This window comes from Lemur catta, chromosome 10 (genome assembly GCF_020740605.2).
Source record: "Lemur catta isolate mLemCat1 chromosome 10, mLemCat1.pri, whole genome shotgun sequence".
Lineage (NCBI taxonomy): Eukaryota > Metazoa > Chordata > Mammalia > Primates > Lemuridae > Lemur > Lemur catta.
This window is the reverse complement of record NC_059137.1, coordinates 51,427,297-51,451,958: the sequence shown is the minus strand read 5'-3', so window position 1 is coordinate 51,451,958 and position 24,662 is coordinate 51,427,297. Positions and strand designations below refer to the sequence as shown.

At 45.2% G+C, this 24,662-nt stretch overlaps 1 protein-coding gene and 1 long non-coding RNA gene across 2 annotated transcripts in view; both read left to right on the top strand.

The window, feature by feature from the left end:
* Positions 1 to 9,988, top strand: part of CCDC171 (coiled-coil domain containing 171) — a 367,143-nt gene extending 357,155 nt beyond the window's left edge. The window contains exon 26 of the transcript XR_006737860.1: positions 9,960 to 9,988. The gene's annotated coding sequence lies outside the window, so the exon portion shown is untranslated. The remainder of the gene's footprint in view (positions 1 to 9,959) is intronic.
* Positions 9,989 to 10,066: 78 nt separating this feature from the next.
* LOC123646289 lies at positions 10,067 to 11,525 on the top strand. The gene is made up of 3 exons (XR_006737859.1): positions 10,067 to 10,089; positions 10,171 to 10,291; positions 11,337 to 11,525. It is a non-coding gene; the product is annotated as an uncharacterized LOC123646289 (long non-coding RNA).
* Positions 11,526 to 24,662: the final 13,137 nt, after the last annotated feature.

Below are 24,662 nucleotides of genomic sequence, written 5' to 3'. Positions count from 1 at the left end.
CAGATAATAGATGCAATGCATAAGAATGGTAAGTATGTTTAAAATGATTAGAGGCATAAAATAAGGAATTGAAAACATAATAAATGTATAAGGTACTATGAAAAAAGAAAATACAGATTTGAAAAACAAACTTCTAGAAGTAATACTATAATCATCAATTTTAATGGATTAGACATAGCTAAAGAAAAAAGTTGTGAACTGGAAGAGATCTAATTTCAACTCAGGCTGAATCACAGAAACAGAAACATATGAGACAGTAACTAAAGATATGAAAGATGTAATGAGAAAGAATAAGAGTTTTAGGAGAAGAGAATAGAGAATGAAGGAGAAGAAATATACAAAGAAAAAAAGACTGAGAATCTTTTACAATAGTTAAAGATCATGAGATTCAGGAAGCACAGCAAGCCACGAGCTGAATAAGTAAGTGTGAATCCAGAACTTAAGTCCACTATAATGAAATTAAAACAAACAAACAAAAACAAAAATAAAGCAACTACAGAGAAGATTTTCCTTTGTAGGAAATATAATTAGACAGAAGACTTCTCAACAGCAGAAACAGAAACCAAAAGTCAGTAAGATGATACACCCAAACACTAAGAGAAAATAACTGTCAACTTGCAATTTTAAATCAAGCTAAATTATTACTCAACAATGAACATGAAATGAAGAAGTTTTTTTATTGTTGTTGTTTTGGTCACCAAAAACTCTCTTGAAAGAACTGGTAAAGGATTTATTTCAAGTAGAAGAAAATTGAAATAAAAAGGAAGGAGTGAGATCAAAGAAGGGAAATTAAATCTACCCAAATATTGTCTATGGAAATTAATAATATTGACAAATTTTAAGAGTATTGAAATTGAAATGAAATACTGGACAACAATAATATGTAAGAAGTGTGGGAGATGATCAGAACTCTGAAGATTGCTGGGTGAGTAGAGGTGACCTATTAATATTTTATGCTTTTCAAAGTCAAGTATGTGTGTTAAAAATGTAAGGGGAAAATCTGCAAAGGATGTATGTATATACAAAAAAACAAATGAGATGTATAATTACCAAATCAGTAGAATAGGAAAAGAAGAAATAAAGAAAAGTGGATTAATCCACTAAAAATTTGGAAAAAAGAACATATATATAGAGCAAGGCAAATACAAAACCCAAAATAAGATGGCAGAACTGAACTCTAAATAAATGTAAATGGACTAAATGCATCAATTAAAACACAGAGATTGTTAACATGTATGAAAAATATAAATCTATGTGGTTTATAAGAGACTTATCTAAAATATAAAGGCAGACAAAGAACAAAAGCAAAAGAATGAAAGATCTATAAGGCCAAAAAAAAAAAAAAAGGCCAAATATGGTTACATGTATACTAGACTTAAAGGCAAAATTTCTGATTAGTGATGAAGACTTTTTTTTTAAAAAGAAATAACAATTCTAATACATGTGTAATATTATAGCCTCAAATATAAAGCAAAACTTGAATTCCCAGGAGCAATTGTCAAATTACGATCATAGTAAATGTTTTAACACATCTATCTCAGGGAGGTAAAGCAGTTTTAAAAAATCAGTGAGGAAGACTATGTGAATAAGTCCTTTTAGGAATGATAATGACACTTGTCCAAGTAGTGCTTCTAGTTCCAGCTAAATGAGGTTTAGGGCCCTTCAACCTGAAATTCATCCACAAAGGCAAACTTCCGGTAGCACACTCTTTTATGGGGAGTGGGGAGGGTGCATTCTCTGACCTTAACTCTCACCTGTGCAGGCCTCCCTCACGTGGCTGAGGCCTATTCCAGCCTTGACTCAGGGAGGGGGTGATTTTGGCATGTGAAGACTGCTGACTGTTATGTAACTTGGCTATGATTTTTTTCCTTCTGCTTTTTAAATTAGTGCAAGCTAGTATGGCCTCAAGAATCTTTGCACACAGCTGAGGCAGCAGAAAGTCAAGGTCACATGCATTAGTTAGGATGCAGGCTAAACTGCTGTCACAAAGACGCTGAAAAGCACAGTGGCTCAGATGAGATTGTTTCCCTTCACCAACGGCCCAGTAGGCGGTCGGTAGTACCGGCAGGTAGGTGGCGCTGTTCTATAAAGTCCTCCAGCTTTCTCCTGTTGCTCAACCATCCCGAGGGTTGTCCTCCTCATCCCCACATCTGCATTCCAGCCCATGGGAAGGGCAAGCAGCTACGTTTAAAAGATGTGACCCAGAATTTGTACACATTACTTTCCCTCATGTCCCTCTCCTTTGAAATGAGCCACATGGCCACCGGGAGTCTGGGAAATAGTATCTCCAGCTGGGCAGCCATCTTCCTTGCTCCTTTGTGTGTGTGTGTGTGTGTGTGTGTGTGTGTGTGTGTGTGTGTGTGTGTGTGTGTGTTTGTGTGTGTGGGGGGGGGTGTCATCCTATTGCCAGAGGGAAGAAGGTTAGACTGGGTAACAGAAGAAAATGAGCAGTGTCTGCCACAGCATAAAAGTTTATTACTAATCACAGCCCACTCATTGGGTGTAAGGGACATTGGAACCTCTCAGAACCTCAGATTTGCCATCTAGAAAGCTGTATCTCATAGAGCTATTATTAATGCCAGCTGGGTTCTCTGTCAGTCCCCTGCTCTGTAATCCGTCCTCTGCACAGCGCAGGGCCCCCAGCCGGGCACACACTGGGCCGTGGGGCCGGGCAGCGTGTTGGAGGTGGGCCAACAGTTGGCTGGTCCTGCATCTGGCTGCTGTTCCTGGAGCCCCTCTTTCCTTATCCTGACCCCCTTCTGGGCTCCTGCACCTCCCTGATGGAGGGATTCTGCAGATTGATGGACTGTCACCTGGAATGTGGAGGCAGACCCCAGATCCCTGTGTTCTTGAAGGACAGAAGGATTAATGAGCCCTCAGAATTGTCTCTGGGCTGGAGCTCATCTTGGTGCCTGCTCTGGCTGGGACGGCCCACCGCGGAGAGAAAAGCAGGCAGCTGCAAGGCTTTGGTCATGCTGCCCTGTGTGTGACCTGTCAGGTTTTGTTTGTGATCGTTTGTGCCCAATGGTGCAGGTCACACGCTGAGCTCCTCCCAGGAATTTGATTGTTTGCAGTTGTAAAGTGCAGAAGCTTGGATCTGTCCGAGCAGAGGGTTAAATCATAGAGTGTTTTACAAGAGCAGCTATAGGGAATGCCTTGTTTTCTCCTTATATGGCTATTTTTCTCAGTCCAGAATCCCAGGGTGTATTTTACGTGGTTGAAATACACAAATGGAGTCACAGTCTTAGCCAAACATGCTATGTGGCTTTAAAATTAACAAGCCGCTCTCTGCTTCTGTACCCCAAACACACATTCACATGCAGTTTCCGTTGAGACTGTGGAAAGATACTCCTTTTTTTTTTTTTTTTTAGCCAAAAGTATTTGATGGGGGTGAATTTGTACAATTCCCTTGCTTTATGTATAAGAAATATGTCTTCTGAGGGAGTAGTTTGCAAGCATGTGGGTCATATCTAAGCATCAGGGTTATAATGAGTGGCTACTGTGTGTGTAGGGTATAAAAGCAGAATGGGGCACCAAACATTAAAATATAACAAGGAAAGACGTTTGGAGATAGTTCAGGATGACACTGGAGAAGTATCAGAAGGCAGAAGCACAGGGTGAGTAAGCACGTGAGCTTGCCACAGGCGTGCAGAGGAAGGAGAGATCTGTTCAGACTGGTGTGTTCAGGGCAGATTTCACAGAAGAAGTAGAGGTTTGAACCAGTTGGATTTGGCCAACTAAGTCGATGTGGGGAGTGGGGGAGGCATTTGGGTACAGGGAAAAGGGCTGAGGGAGAACATGGAGCAAAGAAACTGAAGAGGCTTTTAGAAGAGTGCAAATGAATCCAGAGTGTCTAGAGCAAATGGTTCCTGTAGGAGAAAAGGAACTTGAGGTGGGTAGGGTAGACTGAGGCTGGGAGTGGACTGGGAAAGCCAGGCTAAGGAGTCAGGGCTTTTGTTTAACGATAAAGAGAAGGCACTGAAGATTTTTAGTACTTGTTTTGATCTGAACCAGTCTGAGTACCAGGATTTTCAATAATTTTTGCTTCCAAAACTTTTTTTTCTTTTTGGCTACTTTAGTGAATATCACTTAACCCAGAAAACTAGGATTGGATTAATTAAACATGATGCTTGGTATTAAAAATAAGACTCTTTATCAAAATAGCCCTACTGATGATTTCACATGTGAGAAATGCAGAGTTTCTTATTGAGCATAATTCTTGGCTACACCTTCTGGAACACAAACTATAAACTCAGGTTTTGCAGGGAAAAGTTGATTGACCAACTTTCATTTTTTTTGTGGGCAGAGGGGGAAATTTTGGAGGAAAAATTTGTCATTGGATTCCAATCCAGAAACACCACATTTTGAGCAAGTTTGGATGAAAATTTGCATTTCAGGGGCATTTTGAAGATAAAATCTGGCATGGGAATTTTGTCCCCAAAAGCCCACTTTCTGAGTCTCATTCAATATTCACTTTAGTTTTCTTCCAGAGATAAATCTGAGATTATTGTGCCTATTATAATTGTGAAGAAACTGCCAGAGGGTTTTAATGACTTTCCCAGACTCGCTCAGTTAGTTCTTGATGGAGCAAGGCTCTTGGGAAGCTGGAGGGATCCAGGCAGCGTTTCGGGAGAGTGAGCTGGCAGTGGACGGGCTCCAGTGGGTTAGAGGCGCAGACGTATAGTCAAGGAGGCAACCAGCTTAGACCAGAGAGCCTGCTGCAGCCAGGCAGGTGTGAGGCGGGAACAAGACGACCAGAAATGGGGCTTGAAAGAGAAAGCGCTTTCGAAAAGGATCCTGAGAATTCTGGCCCAGAGAAGAGGCCACCACCAACCTAATGGACAGCCTCTGCAGGCCCGGTGGCAGGGAGGGCTTCTGGGCAGGACCAGCTTGAGCAAAGACAGAAAGGTTGAAGGCATTTTGTTCCCCAGGGACCTTGAACAAGTCACCTGATTTTTCTGAGCCTCAGCTTCTTCCTATGCAAAATAAAGTGAATTCTAACTCCTGAAGGCAAGATGTTAAAGGATTAAATGAAAAGTCTGGGCAGAGCATCTAGCTCAGTCCCTGGGTTGCTTGGGAATGCAATACAGATATTTTGAGCAAGTGCCATCAACAACTGTCAAGCAGGCGAGCTAGGAATGGTGTGGAGACCTGCGATTTCTCCAGGGGTGAGGTGGTAATGCAGTTTACATCTAAGAACAAGAGAGAGGCTCCAAGGGAAAGTGTCTTGGAAAGTAACACTCTTTTTGTTATCATTTGTAATAGTTCATTGAAGAAGATCAGAAAGAAGAAACACACGCATACACACATAGTGTATAAACTAAGCGCTTTTCAGACTTTCCCACTAAAGTATATACATGTAACGGAGTTCAACTTGTACCCTCTAAATGTACTATAAAAAAAAGAGTGCTTCCTCCTGCTGAGGACAGGCTGTAGGTGAGCAAAATGCACCAAGGAGAAGGCACCTACTGGTAGGTGCCCGTCTGTAGGCCTAGCAAGGATCCTTTGATGGTGATGCTGTTTTCCCATTTCAAAACCTCCTCCTATAGTATTTAGTGCTTGCAAGGGGCAGGGCCAGGCTTCTAGGTTGCTTGCACAGGTATTGGGTGAGTGTTCAACCAGGGAAGTGTAATAAGCCCAGGTCATCTCTGATCCAAGATCAGTGTTGAAATACACAAGGCCACAGGATGGTGAAGCCAGAGAGTTTGGGGAAAAATCAGGATACGTATGGGTTCTATATAATTGTTCACTATCAAAATACATATTTTTTGCAAATGTTTATTGTAAAATCCATTGTGTAATACAACTCACTCTTGCCTCTGAAGAACAAAATCATTATTATATATTTTCATGCTATTATTAATGCCATCAATGTATCCTTGTTTTTGTGTCTTGGATGATTCTGTTGTTAATTTATTACGACTATATGATTTATATCGGGGAACTACATTACCAACATTTATTTAGGGTGGTGAAGAGTGATCGATAAACTAATTTTGCAAGATCACAGAATGAGGATGAGTACGGAAGTATGTAGAACCAGGCCAGTTGGGAAGATGATAGCAGATTTAGTAAAACCATTCTTGGAAATAAAAGGTGTCCAAAAGTGCCACCACATTATTTGTTTTGTATTGTTATTTTAAACATGGATTAAGTGCACTCAGCACCGAAAGGGCCACATTTACCCTCTGAGGAAGGACAAGTAGGTTGCAGTGCTGGAGATCTTTGGTGATCAGATGTGGCTTTGTTTCTTCTGTCTTGTTTCTTAGACTTTTTCCTACAATAGTTACTTGCAGAACCTATACTACCTATCCATCTCTTCCAGTAAATTTGAGGGAGATTTCAAGAAATCAAAATACTGAATCTTAATACAGGACCATTAGGAAGAGTTAAGATCTTGCCTGGGTTTCAAAGAACAATTCGGTGCCCTGGTGTCACAGATATGTCCATTTTAGTTGCCCTTTCCCTTGTCCCAGGGCCCGGGACTCATGACCAGCATAGGCAAACTCAGCCAAGGAGCGAGAGCTCCCTGCTCACTGGGGAAAACTGTGCCATTTATTCTGAGAATGTGCAGAAACAGCATTTGATTGGGAAGAGGCCTTAGGTCATTTATCTCTCACTTTTAAAATGATGAGATCGATGTGTCTCCCCCGGGGGCTGTCCCCCTTCTATTCAGCAACAATGCACCACTTCTTTGCAGAGAGAAATATGCTTCCAATAAGGGGGAAGGAGGCAGGGGTGGTAGTAAAGGGGATCAGGCAACTTTCATTGAAGGATTCGTTTTTGATTTAAATATTTTGTTCTAATCTCCAACTTCCTTTTTAACTTGGCAGAATGACCAAAAGAAAAACAATGTCCCTCCCTGGCCCAGTTTACAGCCTGCCAGAGCAGAGGATCCGGTTACTTCTTCCAAATTGTATACGTTGAGTTGTTCGATATATTAGTTTCTTTTTTTCCTTTTTAAATCTATTGCTCATATACATAGGGTTTTCTTTTAATGGCACGTCAAAGTAGACTTTGGTGAAAAACCACAGGAGGGGAAAAAAAGAATGAAAAATACAGATCAAATATAGCCAGCTATTTAATACTTTTTTTTTTTTTGGTTCAGTATGTTGTAGAAGGAATTCTCTGCAAGTGATACATCCTGTAACTGTAGGCAGATGTAATCCCCGGGCCGTGACACCAGCAAAGATTTCCCTTCACGTTGGACACATTTGCAGCCATTTTGTTCCCTCCCACAAGGAGGAAGTGCACAGGGAGGAGGGACGTTCTGGGCTGTATGGGGCCCTGTAATGATCTGTACTGTTTTCACGATTCCCACGGTGCCCTGGGAGCCTCGCCTTGGAAGGGAAAGCAGCCCCGGGTGTTGCGGCCTAGGGGTGGGATCTGGCGCTGAATCTTCTCAGAAAGCCCTTTCTCCTCCTTGCTACCGACTCGCCCCACTCGTTGCTTTGAGCCTGGCCTCACACTCGCCTCCAGGACACATGCTGAGGTCGACTCTGCCCAAATCCAGCCTCTGCTCTTGTTAGTGTTCCTTGGAGTGTGTCCTAAGGGGTTACTGTTTGTGTTATTTTCATTTGGACTTTCATCTTTGCTCTGTACATATGTGAAAAGCCTGTTTTTCCCTCGTGGGGGGGAGCACGTTTTCCAGTGGCAGTAGGAGGTAAGTTGCACCTTACCCAGACCAGAGACAGCACAGGGTGTGTCTTGTTCAGGGATCCCCAGAAGCTCACCCTGCAACAGTGATTCGAGTGCAGGGGCTCAATCGGGAGGAACCCTGGATACCCCAGTAGAGGAGCAGGGAGATGAGACCGGGGGTGGAGGAGGGGAGGGAGGCCACGAAAGGGAGCCCCATCAAGCTTGGGGCCAAGAAGACTTTAATACTGCAGGGAGGGCTTCCTGCCCTTAGTACTAGTGACATTTTCAGCCAGGTAATTCTTCGTTGTGGGCGCTGTTCTGTGAATTGCAGGAGGTTTAGCAGCATCCCTGGCCTCTACCCACTAGGTGCTGGTAGCACTCCCTGCTTCATGGGTTGTGACAATTAAAAATGTCTCCAGACATTGCCAAATACTCCTGGGGGGACAGAACCACCATGGTTTAGAACCACAGGAGCCATGGGGAACTCTGGCCATGCAAAGTCTGGCTGGTATGCACGGAGGTGGTAAAGGCCACAGGTGAGCCCTGGAGTGTCTGCTACATCCTCTTCTAGGGCCAGAGTGGCACTCAGGGAGGCCGAGGAGTGAGCAGAATCGCCTGTCACTCAGTGTTGGCCGACAGCAGACAGCTGCTGGGATGAGGCAGGCCTGACATAAAAGCAACGGAAATATTTGTTTTCGGTGACTCCTTCCTAACTCTGCAAGCTCCCATTAACGTATTGTCCTCTTATCCTTCACCCCCATAAAATAACTCTCTAAGAAAAGGTTAGATAAACCCAGGCTCTTCTTCCCTGGGCTGCAGACATTCTTAGGGCCTGGAGAGAACTTGAGCTAAAGGAAAACCTTTCCTGAGCCTGTTAGGAGGGAGGCAATTTCCCCTAGGGGTTATCTCATTTATTCCTCAAACCAACCCTGCCATAATGGTCTTATTAGCCTACTTTATACACTGGGTAAGTCACCGCCCATGGACACACAGCTATTGAAGGTAAAGTCCAGATTTGAACTCAGCCTTCCCTGCATCTAATAAAGGGCATGGAATTTCAGTTTTCCCAACAGTTGGTGAGGGTGGAAGCAGCATGTTTTAGGAAGAGGGACATTTTTGGGAGGTTCCAACCCATAGATGAATGCTGAAGACACCAATTGAGAAGTCAAACGGGGTCTCAAGTGTGGGAACTGAGTGTTTCAGAGGAGTGGGGTGTGTCAGAGCAAGGAGTGTCTGCTTGGCCTTCCACCGAGGCTCAAACCAGGGTCATGTCCCTAGAGCTGCAACTGTGTTAGACTCCAGGAGCTTCCTGTGGGGTGATCTTTTTCCTTCACCGTTTCACTGATAATGTTCTGGCAAAGCTCTGACAAAGATTCCCAAAATGGGCAGATCCAGTGGACATATTTCTGTCTTCCTCCACTTGACCTTGACATTTGACACAGTCAACCACTCCCTTCTGGAAATCGTCTTCACTCTCCCATTGCTCTGACCCTTCCTTCCCAGTCCTCCAGGCTGGTTCTGCTCCCACAGCTTGCCCTTAAGCATGGACGCTAAAGATCACATCCTTGGCCTCCTTGTGTCACTCACCACAGTTTCCCTGGGTGAGCTCATAAACTGCAGTGTGTTTAGTCCATGAATGTAAAATTGGCAACCTCCAAGTCTGATCTCCAGCTCAGATCCTTCAAGGGTGGGCAGTGGGGGCGGCATTTCCATCTGAATGTCCTGTGGGTACCTTGAACTCAATAAGTCCCAAACAGAATCCATTAATCTCCCTAATCTCCCTCCAAGGCCTTCCTATCTGCCCCCTTGTTGTCATCTCTTCCCAGTTGGTGATCCGTTTATCTATGCAGCTTCTCAAACCAGACATCTGGGAGTGATCCTAAACTTCCTCCTTCCCTGAGCACTTTCCACTTACGCCCACCCAACACGGCTCATTCTACCTCCAGTATCTCTTCAGTCTGCTTCCTCTTCACCACCTTCTGCCACTGCTCTTGTGCAGGTGGTCTTTTCTAGTCAACCCTCGATTATCACCACAGCCTCCCAACTGGCCTCCCTGTCTCTAAGTGTCCCCTCCTCAATGATCCACCCACGGCCATTCTTTTTAAGAGAAATATGACTATCACCAAATTCTATTTGAAATTTCAAAAAGTACCACCATTGTCATCATGAAATCCAAATAGCTTAGCCAGACACAGCAAGTCCTCTGTTCCCTAAGGAGTTACAATGTCAGAGTGGCTGAGACTCAGTAGCACCTGGGTTTAAACCCTGGCACGTTGGGTGAATTACTTACTCTCTTTCAACCTCGGTTTCCTCAATTGCAGACTAGAGATTGACAAGACCTGTGTATAAGTAATCCACGAAAAGCACTTTTAACAGAGCCCGGCCTGTATTAAAAGATCAGTAAATACTCTTGGTCCTTGTTGTTGGCTGACTTCCAAGTTGGTTGTGCTGGTAAGTTGGCAGTTGTGGAAGAGCTCTGCCCGCCACATGCCCTCTTATTGCTTCATCCTTGTTTCCTCATCTCTGACACAGAATCCTTTCCCTGGGCAAGGCAGGGAGTGAGGACACAGGAATGACTGACACACTGCCAGCATTGGTGACTCGGTCAAAAGGCAAGGCCTCCAGTGGAAAAGAACAGACAGAAGGTGGCTGGGTGAGAAGCAGAGCTTTGAGTCTGTGTTGTGTCCCAGGATGGGCTCTTAGATATCAGTCAAAGCACCAAGTGACTTATCAAGTTTTGACACTGGCTGCAGAGCTCAAGCTATTCAAGGATTCACCACTCTGTCCTGTGACCCTCCTTGGAGTAGAATTAAGGGGTCTATGGCGTTCCCAGGACATGCAGCCTGAGAGTTGAACTGATGGGAAACATGTGGAGCCCTTACTGTATACAGATGGCACTTTACATGGCAGCGGGCTGGCCAGAAGATATGCAGGCTGGCGGGGTTCCCTCTGAGGAGAGAGTGGGCTGGGGGAAGGGGAGTGGCAGATCGCCCCAGGGCCCACCTTGAAGGGTGAGCTGCAGGCACCTGGTGGGGTGAGGACAGCCAATGCCACATTGCAAAGGAGTTAGTTACCTGGGGTCCTGTTACCTCGGTAACAGTGACAGTCCCCCTCAGTTTCCTCAAGGGTCCCCCTCTAACCCTTATCCCTTAGAGATTAATATCACAGATCTGGGGACAAAATCTTTGGGATTCAAACCTCAGTTCTGCCACTTAGTAGTCAGTGTAACCTTAGCAAGTGGCTTTACCTCTTTGTGCCTCAGTTTTCTCATCTGTAAAGTGGGGGTAATAGTAGTACCCACCTTAAGGAGTTGTTGTGAGCATTCAAATGAGTTATTAGAACAGTGCCTGGCACAGGGTAAGTGCTATGCACAGATAGTGCTGATACTGATTTCAAGGAGGCATTTAGACCACACTATAGACTGAGAGAAGTGCCGAGTGTGGTGGTCTAAAAGCCATAATTCTGGGAAAGGGATTGGTACATTTTAGTTTTATGCAAGATTATTGCATCTTGTTAGTTGCATCATGTTAGGTGGAACTATTACCTTGCTGTTGTCTTTATGTGGAAATTAAGTATGGTTTAAGGAGACTCGTATTGGTTGACAAGGGGTGGGCTTGTGGACTTAATTTTAAGTGTCAACTTGACTGGACTAAGAAACACCTAGGAACCTGATAAAGCATTCTTTTGGGTGGTTCCAGAGGCAATTAGTGCGTGAGTCTGAGTGGACCAGGTGGGGAAGATCTGCCCTCACTGTTGGTGGCCACCATGCGATCGGCCGGGACCCAGAGAAAACAAATATGGAAGGCGACCTGGTCTCCCTCTGACAGCTGGGACAGACTTCTCTTCTGCTGCTTTGGACCTCGGAACTTCAGGCTCTGGACTCCGGGACTTACACCAGAGGCCCCTCCAGGCCCTGGGGCTTTCAGCCTTGCACTGAGTGTGACACCGTCAGCTTCCCTGGTTCTGAGGCCTTCAGACTTGGACAGAGCTTCGATCCCAGCATCCGGGGTCTCTAGCTTGCAGACAGCCTGTCATGGGATTTCTCAGACACAGTAATCACAAGAGCCAGTTCCCCTACTCAGTCCCCTCTCATATATGTATATACACACCCTCTTGGTTGTGTTGCTCTGGAGAACCCTGACTTGTACAGATTTGGTACTGGGGAAGCCAAACATCATTCCTTTGTGTTGCATTCCCTACAACTCAATGGAAGAGATATGTGGAAAGCTTCCACCTCAGAAAGGCCATGATAAGTTAAGTGCATGAGGCTACTTAATGGTGAAAATAAATGTTTAAAAGCTAATTATTATTGGTGCTGCAAAAGCATAAAATTGCTTAATTGCAATGGCCAAGCAACAACCAGACTTTCAAATGGACAGTGTATACTTACAGAATTTGCAGACCACACTCACTCTCCAAATGCAAGTGCAGTGAGTGTTTTCAAGATCTTAGATGATGTGAAAATGCAGGTGAAAAATAGAAGAAACCTCCCGTGCCAAATTACTCAATCGTGTGCGACTTCTGCCCCTTCATACACAGTGCCAATCTGCTATGCTATGCATTTCATCTTCACACCATTGCCAATACTGGAGGAGTAAATTTTGTAAAGACTAATTTTAGAGAGTTCTAATTGTTTTATGCATTTATTGCAAATTTGACACCACAAAAGTACAATCTCACACGTGGACTTTGTGTGTAGGCTTTGTGCATGTGCGAAAAAACATTGCAACTTTCTCAATAAATGAAGAGATGTCCTTTTTGTACATCTACATTTGTGAAAAGATAAAATTTCTCAGGATCTTGTCTCTCTGGGTGACTGCATATGCAGTGGTGACCCATCGAAGATTTTGATTGATCTCGTCAAAAGACTTAGGTTATTTGTCATGGTATTTCACATGACCGCAGTTACAAAGTGATCTGAGCACACAATTACCAACCACAGTGATGTGCTTTTATACATTGCACGTTTTGACCCCTCCTTCTTTCTTTTCTTCTGTTTTTCTCCTCTCTCCCTCCCCACCTCCCTGCCTTCCTTCCTTCCTTCCATTTCTTTATGAATACAGTTCATCTGCACATAACTATTGTACTCATGTGACTGTTGTTAGTATACCTGAGTGCTTATGCTTGCAAATATTTGTATATTATTACTGCCTATTTTATTGTGTGAAGTGGCCTATGACGTGTTCTGTCATGTTTTTATATGAATTTTTTAAATTATATTTTTCCAGAATCATATTTTTGGGATTTCGATCTTTTGAGATTGTGTCTTTGGGGATTGTAGCCCAAACCCTGCTGGGTTCTGGTCTCATCTGTGTCTCTAATGATTCACATACTTATCCCCTCTACCCTCAGTTTCCTTAGCTACAAGCGGTGTTGGGCACTATGTTTCTACAGCAGGCAGGCCCCTGGCTTCGGTTTTGGCCCCCCGTGCCAGGCGGAGCCCCAGGCTGGACTCCCCCTGCCTTCTGCCCTCGCCCTCCGTCCCCAAAGGCCTGGACTAGTTTGATGGTTTCGTCTTCTCTCGGGAGCTGACTCTCGGCGTTCTAGTCACCAGCCCCCTCCTCGGCCTTCAGGGCCCCAACAGCCCCCTGCTGTGACTAGCTTTGAGGTCCCACCCATCCTTTGTTGTTTTTTCCTAAACCCAGTCCACGCTGTGGTAACAAAGGAAAAAATCCCTTTATTAACTCTCCTGTTACCCAGCTGGAGTGAGCCATGACGGGAATGAAACCCCAGCCCTGGAGTCCAGAGTCCTTACCCGCAACACCGCACTCATCATCTTGGCAGGGAAGTGACACCATGTCGCTGTAATTTTCTCACAAACACTGATTTGAGCCCCCTCTGTTTGGGGGCACTGGGTAGCCCATGCTTCTGCCGGGGCCTCTCCATCCTTCTGAGTGTTTGTCTCAGTCCGAACACCGTGGGGAGGGAGGGACGGAGGCTGTGAGGAGCCTTCTCCTGCCCTGGCTGGACCATGTCGCTGTGGGCTGTCACCACGGACAGCCGGCCGCACACAGCCTGGCCCCCCTGTCTGCTGCTGCGGTGAGGCCACTGCTCACTGGGGCTGTTGGCTGCCCCCGAAGGATGCCAGCACTTTCAGGCCACGGACACTGCTGGTTACACACATGTCGTTTTATTTTATTCTCACAAAATTCTTACGCAATATGAACTTTTCTTCACACCAGAAAGGAGGGAACTGAGGCCTAGAGAGATTACCTAATTGACCTGCATCATAGAGATTAGAGCTTTTCAGTTTTTAAAGTAAAACATTGTGGTGCTATAATATTCTTAAGAGCCAACTTTGGGCCTCCCTCCCCAGGGGCCAGGTCGGTTGTAGACTCTGCCATCTCTCGATGTGTTCAGTGACCCCTGACACTGACTCTGTCCTGTTTTTATCACTTTCTCTTTCTTTCCTCTGTTCACTCCACAAATCCTCTTCCTTTCCTCCTCCCGCCCACCGCCCCCCATTACATTTTGAGAAGTCGTTAAAATTCAGAGCAAGTGAGCATGTCCCATTAAAACCCATTTTCTTTTCAAGCAGCATGTGAGTCTTTCCAGACTCCCCTCTCCCATCGCCCAGCCCGCTGATCAGCCATATTTAAGCCCACTGCTGACAGACGGACTTCCGCTCTTCCCTAAGAACACTCTTCCCGGCCAGGAATATTCTATGCACACATTGTTGTTGGAACGGTAACATTTGCAAAGTCTTGACATTCCAAGTCTCATATCCGCAGGAATAATTCTTTTCAGAATTGTAGCTGGACAAATCCTAACAGATGGGTGTAAGTTTCTAAGATCATAGAGTGTTAGAGCGGGAAGGCCTCTTACAGATCTGCCGGCAGCTCCCCTCTAGACAGATGAGGAACGTGAAACCCCAGAGCTCAGGGGACCTGCCCAAAGCCACCCACCAATTGCAACCTGGACCGGAACCCGGGCCTGCTGACCCTTGGGTGCCGCCCAGCACCTTTCTGATGCAACTCGAATCCTTCCCACCTCCTGGCCTCGTGACGACAGGGCCTGGGAGTTTTGGGTGTGGGACAGTGTAATGAACAGGGGGCTGGGGGGTGACAGGGCAGGTGAGGGCTCACGTCTCAGCTCTGCCACTTACCTGCTCTGTGTCTTTGGACAAGTTGCAAAACCAAGCCTCAGTTTCCTCTCCTTGTTGTGGGTTTGAGGGTGTGAGGGTGTAAATAACTTAGCAGGGTGCATGGCACAGACACAGGTCAAGAAGTGATTGTTTCTCTTCTCTCTCCCTCATGCTCCTTTGCCTCTCCAAAAAGCAATCCACCGGCCAGCTTGCCTCCCAAATGTGGTCCGTCTCTGTCAATGGTGGCAGCAGATGCTACTTGTCATGAAGGCTGAGTGGCCGCATGCAGCAGAGTTGGGCCCGAGAGAGCCCTTGATGTGGGCCTGGCACCTGCAGACGCCTTCGAGATTCTGTCTCCCTCTCCAGGGCTGCGCTGCTTCACGTTGCGGGCTTTTCAGAGCGATGAGTGTTAAGGCATCGTTTCAAAATTATTCCATCAGAAGATTTTTGGGTCCACGGATGCATGTAAATCTGGACATCCCTGGTCATGCTGCCTGTCACCTAATTGGTGCTTTCAAGTTCTTGCCCTGGTAGCGCTCTCCCAGCCCCGGGGCTGAGCCGATGTTTGTCAAAGGGAGAGGAGCTGGGGCTGGTTCCCTGCTGCTGCTCTCTCCTGCCTCTGAAAACTTCCCTCCTTTTTCTTCAGGGATCAGCGCTGCTTTGCAAAGTGGGCTCATGAGGTGTTGATATCTCTGAGTACGTAGAAGGATATGGTTCTCCTCTGGGGTCTACTCTCTGAGCCTGGGGTGCAGCCTGGGGAGTGGAGGTTGGTCCTGGTGCTGGCTTTGTAGACAGCAGCCAGATCATGGCCAGAGGGCGTGAAGGGAGATGCCCATTCAGGGGTGCTGGGAGCACACCTGGCAGCGTCCTGTGCTGCCCTCGAGGAACCCTCTCACTAGCAGGGGAAAGATACATAATATATAATTACTACCTTGTGACAGGTGCTGTCAGACAGGTGTGCACGATGTCTAGTAATGGCACAAAGGACTCCGTATTTGCTGGAGGGGTCAGTGGGGCTTCTGGGGGAGGTGACGTTGAGAGTAAATTCTCAAGGATTGATAGGAGTTTACCGGCTAGATGAGGAGCAACATTTTAGGCTTAGTGAGTCCCGATAAGCATCCTTTTGTGTTCTCTAAAGATCCTCTTCTGTCTTTCCCCTTGGTGACCTGGAGATTCCTTGATTGGTGGAAACTGTGACAGGGCTCCTACGTGTCCAGAACAGACCCAGCAGGAGGGCTAAACATGGAAACTTCTGGCTTCAAGGTCCAAAACAAACAAAACATCCACAACATGAATTTAACACTCTCTTCCAGTGAGCTGTTTGGTGGTGCAGAGCCCTTGTACCTCCGTCTGGGGATGAGACTCATTTATACTGGCAAAAGTATGCAAAATAAAGAAAAATAATGCATTGTACACTGATCCTAAGGAAGGTGGATGGTGCCACTTACTAGTTCTGTGACCCTGAACAATGACTTCACCCCCTCTGCCTCAGTTTTCTCACCTGTAAATGGGGTAATATTGGTACCTGCCTTATAAAGTTGCTGGAAGGATTAGTGGATTAACGTGGTATAGAGAATAATACCCCCCAAGAGACCCATATCCTAATCACTGGAACCTGTGAATACGCTACCTTACCTGGCAAAGAAACTCTGCAGATGTGATGAAATTAAGGATCTTGAGATGGGAAGATTATCCTGGCTTATCTGAGTGGGCCCAGGGAAATCACAGGGTCCTTATCAGAGGGAGGCAGGAGAGAGGAGGAAGAAAGGGGCCGCAAGCCAAGGAGTGCGGGCAGCCTCTAGAAGCTGGACAGAGCAGGGGACAGATTTGCCCCTAGAGCCTCTAGCACAAATGCAGCCCGGCTGACACTTTGATTTGAGTCCAATATTTTGAACTTATGATGACCCAAGCTGTAAGATAATAAATTTACATTGTTTTAAGCACGAAGTTGGCAGCAATTTGTTACTGCAGGTGTAGGAAACCAGCTTCCTTACTGCATGCGGGTCTCAGACAGAGCCTGGCTCCCTGAGCACTGCTTATTACTGCCATTACGTCTCTTCACCACATTCTAGGTTGGGTGCAAGGAGGTAGAAGTGAAAAAAAAAAAAAAGAAAAACACCCACAAGAAGTTCCCAACACCATGGTGTTTACATTCAAGAGGAGGGAACAGATTGCAAATTGAGAAGTAAATATGTAATGTAAATGCTACGAAGAGAAAGAAAGTAAAAGGGACCAAGCCTGCCGGGCTGCTGGGGTGGAGGGTCTGTTACAATCGGTGCAGGCAGGAAGGGCATTCAGAGGAGGTAACCTGAGAGCAGAAGCCTGAATGCTGGAGGGCGGGCAGGTGGGTGGCGGAGGGAGGAGCACCACCCGGCAGGTGGCAGCCCGGGGTGAAGGCCCTGTCCCGAGGAGGGGAGGCCCATGCAGGGTTGGGGCTGAGGTCGGGAGGCTGTGGGGGTGAGTCGGGGAGGCTTCCCAGGTCGTGGTTAAGAAATTGAGATTTTATTCTGGGTGGGATGGGAGGACTTTGAACAGAGCAAAAAAGAATCTGACTTTCATTTTAAAAGGATCACTCCAGTTCAGAGCTTCTCAGAGAGGTGTTACTGGCATTTTGGGTGGGATGATACTTAGCGGTGAGGGACTGTCCTAAGCATTAGGAATACTAGCCCTCCAGGTACCAAAGGCCATGAGCATTATTATGACAACCCAAATGCCCTGGAGAGGGTGGGCAGAGAAGCTGCTGTGCAGACCAGGCTCCTGGGGCAAGAGCGGGAGCAGAGAGCCCAGCCAGGAGGTGGCTGCGGTGGTCCAGGCAGAGAGGGCAGGGGCCCGGCTGGGCCAGTGGGATGGGAAGGTGGAATTTATGGGATTTAATAATGAATGAGGCATTAGAGAGGGAGAAGAGCAAGGAGGATCCCAGATTTCTCACCTGAGAGTTTAGGAAAATGGAGTTGGTGTTGATGGAGATGGGGACGCTATGGGAGGGGCAGAGGTTTTTGTTATGGTTGATTGGTTGGCTGTTTGATGGGAAGAATGGGGTAAAGTTACATTTTCATTTTGAGGTGCTCAGAGGAGATTTTCCAGTGGATACATGAGTCTGGAATTCAGAGAGGTCAGGAGGCAGAGAGAAACTCGGGGGTCCCCAGGGTTGTTAAAGCCACTAGGCTGCTTGAGCCTGAAGAGTCCAAAGGCAGAGCCCTGGGGCCCTTGACACTCAGGGGCAAGGGGAGGGGGAGGAGGATCCTACAAAGCAGGCCAGTGCAGTAGGAGAAGAGCCTGCAGAAAGAAGGTTCTGGAAGCCTTCTGCATAAAGTGTGCCAGGCTCTGTGGGGGGCCCTTTCACATCCATTACCCCGTCAGCTACTCACCTCTGCCAAGTGAGGCTCGTGGCATATGAGGGAGAAGGCTCTGCGAGGGCATAATCCTGCTTTAGCTTTTGGCAAATGAAACGAGTAATTTCAGGAGAATCATCTTCATTTTGCAGCATGTTGCCCTTCCTCAGCCACCAACCCTAAAGGAGCGGGGGGTGGGCGTTATGATGTGTGGTGACGCACATGTGGCCCCTCCAAAGTCAGGGGCTCAGAAAGGCAGAGGAAGCCCCCACTGGTTCCAGTGGACTATTTCTGGTGCTGCTGGGTTTTGTGTATATTCCTAGTAAAATATAATTGATTAGAAGCTGTTGTAGAATGAAGTAATTTCTCTGGTATCTTTTTAAAACCAGCAAATACTATGAAATTAGATTTTTACCTTTAATTTTTAAAAAATTCAAACATGTACCCTCTATATGCCTAACAATAGGGTAATGAAATATTCTGCAGCCATTAAAAGTGATGTTTCTGAAAAGTAGCTAATAACACAGAAGAATGCTTGTGTTTTAAGTTAAAAAGGCAGACTATAACATTGCATGTTCAACAGACCACAACCACATACTCTAAACAAAACCAATGTTCAGAAAAAACCAAAACATTGTAAAGAATCTGTCAAAATATTAATAGTAGTTTTCATTGGATGGTAGGAAAATAAGAAATTTATTTATCTTTTTCTTGATTTTATATATTTTCTAAATTTATGTAATGAGTATATTCTGTATGTTTTGAGAGCAGAGTTGCCCAACAGAACTTTCTACAATGACGGAAATAGTCTATATTTATACTGTCTCATCCAAAGCCCACTAGCCACATCTTGCTACCGAGCACTTGAAATGTGATTAGTATGACTGAGGAACTGGATTTTTAGTTGCATTAAGTTATTGTTAATTTAAATTAAATTAGAGTAGCTATATAAGGCTAGTGACTACTGTATTTGACAGTGCAGTTTTAAAGTGCAAAAAATAATTTAAGGGAACATGAATTATTATATCTCAATAAAGCTGTTAAAATAATATAAGCATTCAAAATATGTTCACTATATCAATGTCTAAAATTTTAATGTAGGATTGAGTTTGGACTTCATAATACAGAATATGGACACAGCACGAAAAAGTACTAGAGTTTTTATTTAAATAGTTTATTTTCTAGCTCAGTAAAAAGTGATTCGGCATAACTCATGCCTGAGTTAAGTTTTAGTTTAGAAAGAAATACTAATCTGAATGTTATTCGTTGTTGTTCTGCAACAACTTCTGCTATTATCAATGATATTCTTTTCTATATGTGTCTTGATCTGTATGCAAGAAGCTCAAGTCATGTGAGTAATATTTTTTGAGGTGTGAGCAAAGCTTATTATCCCCATTTTATAGATGAGAAAAATGAAATCCATGAAGGTTCAGTTCCCGAAGTCATGAAACAAGAAACAAAAGCAAAGCCTCTGACTTTCTGAAATCCAGGGGACTTTATTATCCTTCACAATACGGAGAGACCAATTTCTGACAAGCCCTTATGGGAAGGGGACTCCCCCAAGGAGCTGGAAAGATTTAAGATTTCCTGATTTGGGTTAAGTCCTGTAAATGTAATTTGTTTTTGTTAGTTTCTTTATATGTTTGGCTCCTAGAACTGTCTGAAGGCGAGTCTTCAGAAGGCAGGGCACTGTGCATCTAGCAAAGGTTGCCCTTTATCTAGTTGGATCGGTATCTCTGCTTTCCACGGGAATATCAAGCTAAAAACCCTTGTCTTTTCACGTGAGCTGCCTCCAGGCTCCAGCCCCCAGGCCCTCCCCGCCCCTCCCTGCCACAGGCGGCCCTCGTGCCAGGCGGGGAGTTAGCCAACGTAGTTCCACATCTGGCAATTGAGAAAGATTTATAAAGGTGCTGAGCTCTCCCGGATTATGTTCCCTGGTCCACTCAGGTGCAGTGGACGTAGCGTTGGAGAGGGAGCCGCAGAGCTAACAGGGGCTGGGACGCCTCCCGCGCTTGTCTGGGTGGCCCCGAGCCTTTGCTCAGAGCAGCAGGCGGCAGCGCAATTGAACACAAATGATCCCACTGAGCGTTTCCAAACCTACAGCCTCAATCCTTTCTGGTTCAAGTTCTAGGGAAAGGTTGGAGCCAGTTGTGATTTAAAAAAAAATAATAAAAAATTGGTTCACCCGTCTGTCAGTACCGCCAAGAAATATTCACCCGAGTAGGCCTATCCAGAAAAATGAAGAGCAGCTCTTTTCCAAGACAGATCTCTGGAACTCTCTCCCTCCCTTGCTCAGAACCACTTCCTCTCCTCAAATCTCACTTTAAAACCTTCCTGTTTGCTTTAGCCTATGACTGACTCAGGCCTCATTCATCTTCCTTCCCTCTCTCCCCATGACCACATCCTTCCACGCTCCCCTCACCATCTACCGTGAGAACACTTGCCGGCCTCTTCCCTGCCCCATGCTCCAGGTCCCTGGCCTGTTCCCCCGCAGTGACAGCCTGGCACATGGGGGTTCCTAGCTGGCCCTCGTGAGTCGCCCTCCTTCTGTCCAGATGTGTTCACAAGTGCGAGGGCCTTCTCCACATGGGTCCTGCCCCTCTCCCTGGTTTTCGGAGGAGGAGGTAATGCATTTCAACCATACTTCTGCCTAAAGAGACACTTTGCAAGTTGTAGTTTGCAGGTTACAGATTCAGAAACTTGAAAAGCAGAACACAGAAAGGCCTTGTAATAGACCCACAAAGATACCAATTCCCAGTTGTGTTTCCCTTGGGATCCTTCAGGGAAAGCCTGAAGGAGAGGTGGGAATAAAACACAGGCCAAGCTGGAGCTATAGTTTCGCCTCCAGAGTAGAATTCTAATTGTCTCAACTGAGCTGCTTATTTCCCTCAAGTAATGAGGAAAGTAAATTCCTCAGCAAAGTTCTAAAGAAGGATTGACCCTGGGAAAGCAATCTCAATGTAAGCCGAAATGTTTGAATTCTTTTTGTCCAGGGTGTACACTCAATCTTTCTAAAGACTGTGGTTTCAACTGTGTTTTTTGGACCATGGGCATGTGGGTTTTTCCACAATGCATCACTGTCCTCCATCCCAAGATGGCGCCTTCTCCCACAAACATGGAGGCAAATCAGTGTGGTCCTGTATCTGCAGTGACCTCACTGCTGGCTCCAAAGAAATGCTTCCAGAACCAAGCACCCAACATTTCATCTGATGAAACATATTCTTGTACCATTTTTTATCTTATTATAATAATAACAGCTGCCCCTTTTCTATCACATTATAGTTTCCAAAGCACATTCATATTAGCCAGATGATGTACAAAAGGCAGGTGTTAATATTCCCATTTCACACTTAAAGTACTAAGATTGTCATGACTTGTTTGAGGTCACAGAAGTGGTCAGTGGTGGGGTTGGAATCCACAGAAATCATCTTTAGAAACCACAGCCCAACAATAGGATCCCCCGGTGGACACATCAGTGTCCAGGGTCCGGAGAGGACGTCCACGTGGTGAATAATGCAAATAACACAGAGTTTCCAGTGGACTGGGAGCTTTCTGTTTGATTTTTGATAGCAGATCTTTTTTTTATCACACCTGACTCATTTAAAAACTGAAACATGAGTGAGTCAGTCTTGCCCAAGCACACCCAAACAGGTGGCAGGGTGATGGAGCTCAGAGTTACGCTTGTGGTTAAGCCAACATGGGATTAAGTCCGGCACAGTTAATTCTGCTATGTGAAATACAAATAATGAAAAGCATATTTTTAATAAAAAACTGGAAAAAGAAATCATAAAAAAACAAGCACCCAGCCTCCCTTCCCTAATTTTTCAGGGAGACGTGTACATATATTATACATATATAAATTTGTATTTAAACATGTGTTAGTTTGCCTCCTTTTCAAGGTCTTCTTTAATGTCCAAATGTTTCTCTGAAGGTTAGTGGCTGGCCCTGCACTTGGGTGGCAATGTGGTTTTAGTTCATGAGTTCTTGGCTAGATGTGACAGATAATTTGGGCAAAGGGATGGGAGAGAGTTGTCAGTACAGATGCTGGGACTGTGAGAGCCATTGCTAAGTGGATGTGAGGAGAAGGGGAGCAATGGCCATGAGGGCCTTTGGGTGGTGCCTCCTTGCCACACCTGGGAATGGTGACTTTGGAACTGGCTGATGTGTTTATTTGGTGTGAGGTCAGCTACAGCTCTGAGGGCAATAACATGATCCCCATAAAATAGACCCCCCAGGCTGGGCCTCAGCCCACTTGCTGCCAAACTGGGGTGGTGGCCTAATAAGTGAGACATTGCCGTCAGCTCTCTGTAAGTGGTGGGCTCATGCACTCTGCAGATTTTATAGCCTCTTCCTTGCCCTTCTGTGTTGGTCTCATTGACTGCTTTTTAACTACCTTCTTGCTTTGTGCTGCTTCTTTTGTATTAAAAGGAAAGGAAAAGAGATTTGATTTCTGTGCCATTAACCATTCCAACAGAAGGTTTTGTGAAGAAGGAAGTCAAAGGTATTGGTAGAAATTAGAAAAAAAATCCTAGTTATAAGAGCAGCAGAAAAAGATCTGAACTTCAGAGTGGACCACAAATAAATATGAATTAATAACACAGCTCTCTTTTCAAAAGCCAACACAAAATGAGAATGTGTGGGGTTTTTTTTGTTTTTTTTTTTTTCAAAAGCAGCTGTTCTTGTCACTGGGCTTATGCTTGTCATTCTTTCATGTGTCACAGGCAGACCTAGGAAATTCCCTGGGAAGTCCCCTCTGTCACAGCGTCTGCAGTTTTTCCATTTGAGTGTGATTCTGTTGGATCTTGAAAGATTTTTTGATCACTGGGAAGTTTTTAATCACAAAATGTATTGTTCTACAGTAAAGAGACAGAGGCAGGCAGTGGACTAGGAGGTGGGGCTCTGGGTCCCAATTTCAGTTCTGCCATTACAGCCAGGTGGCTTTGGGCAAGCTCAGTTATTTCACTTGCCTCAATGGGTTTCTCTGTAAAATAGGATGCTGTGGGGATAATGCAAGTGAAAACATCTGCCAGCATGCTTTTTAGTGCTCAAGAAATGATTCCTTCCCTCCTGCTCACCTCAGTTTTCCATCTATAAAATGAGGGATTGAGCTAGAACATCTCTGAGATCTTTTTAGCTCTAACACTCTGTGGCTCTGTTGGCAGAACCTTAAGATGACACTCTGGTGAGTCTTAATCTATTAGATCACAACCAATCATAATAGCATTGTGATTTTGACTATATTATAATATAAATTTAGGAAGAGATTTCCCTCTTCCTAATTTTTTATTTATATATTTTATTTTATGGTTTTTACTTTTTCAAGTTGTCACCAATTCTTTGTGATATAAGAAAAAGGTATAACTAACTGGATGAAAGAGTACATTAGTTGAAAGCCGGGGAATGATAACGCTGCTGCTACTACTACTAGTAACTGCTTTTATTGAACACCTACTATGGGTGAAGAGCCATGGCAAGCACTTTATAAATGTTGGGTCATTTAATCCTCACAGTAACGCTGTGAAGCTGTGATTATCATCTCTATTTCATAGATAAGGAAATTGAGTCTTAGAGATATCCAGCAACTTGTCCAAGCTTATCACAAATTCAGGCCTGACTACCTCAGAGCAGTGGTGTGCTGACAAACAGGCTCTCAAAAAGCAAAAAAAAAAAACCCAAATCCCTAATTTGTAGCATTTACTGATTTCTATGGTGTAACTACTCCCACCATGGCTGATTTCAAGTTACCAACAGTTTAAAACCAGTTCAAAAAATTTTTTGAATATGTAACAGTCCACTCTTGCGAATCAGTAGGAGCCAATCCCAGTGCATCCCAGAGAGAACTTGTGTTCATCACCACTAGGCTACTCGGCCTCTTTAGATCATAGGCTAGGGCTGGGGGTGATCAGACAAAAAGCAAGAGAGGGGAGACGGTCGTGGACAGAGGGGGGAAGTGAGGAGATGACAGGTTCATTTATGTAAGCGTGCATCCATTCATTCCCCAAAGGCTTATTGAGTGCCAGCTAAGTACTTTTAGGACACAGACATGAGCAGGATGTGCAGATGCCGAAGCCTGAAGAGCCTGGAGTGCGTTGGGGTGAGAGAGACATATAAACAAATGATCAAGTGCACCATGTAACAGAAGTATGTGTACAAGTCTGTGGGTACCCCTGTGAGGGAGGAATTAGTTCTATCTGGCTGTCCCGGAAGAATGGAGTTCCAGGTAACACAAATTTTGCCTCCTTTCTGATTTGTGGAAGGGCTTCCCTCACTGGAGAAATGTGCTCAGCTTAGCTCTCTGCTTTCTAGAACTAAACAGAGAAACCAGAGACGGAGCCAAAAGAGGGACAATGATGCAGAAAGTGTGCTCCTTGGAGTTAGGGACATTGTCTGAGTCACCCACGTCACTGACACCTAGCACCATGCTGGGCACACGGTGGGCACTCAGTTAAGTATTTGTTGACTGGTGAATCACTGATGAATAATGATTTGTGAGCTACAAAGAAGGTTGTTGGAAGAAAGGAGACCAGTGGCAGTAGGAAAATGAGCAATGTCCACAGTGATCCCTAAGCACATGGATGGTTTTGAGTAATAGAGTGAGCAGAAGACAG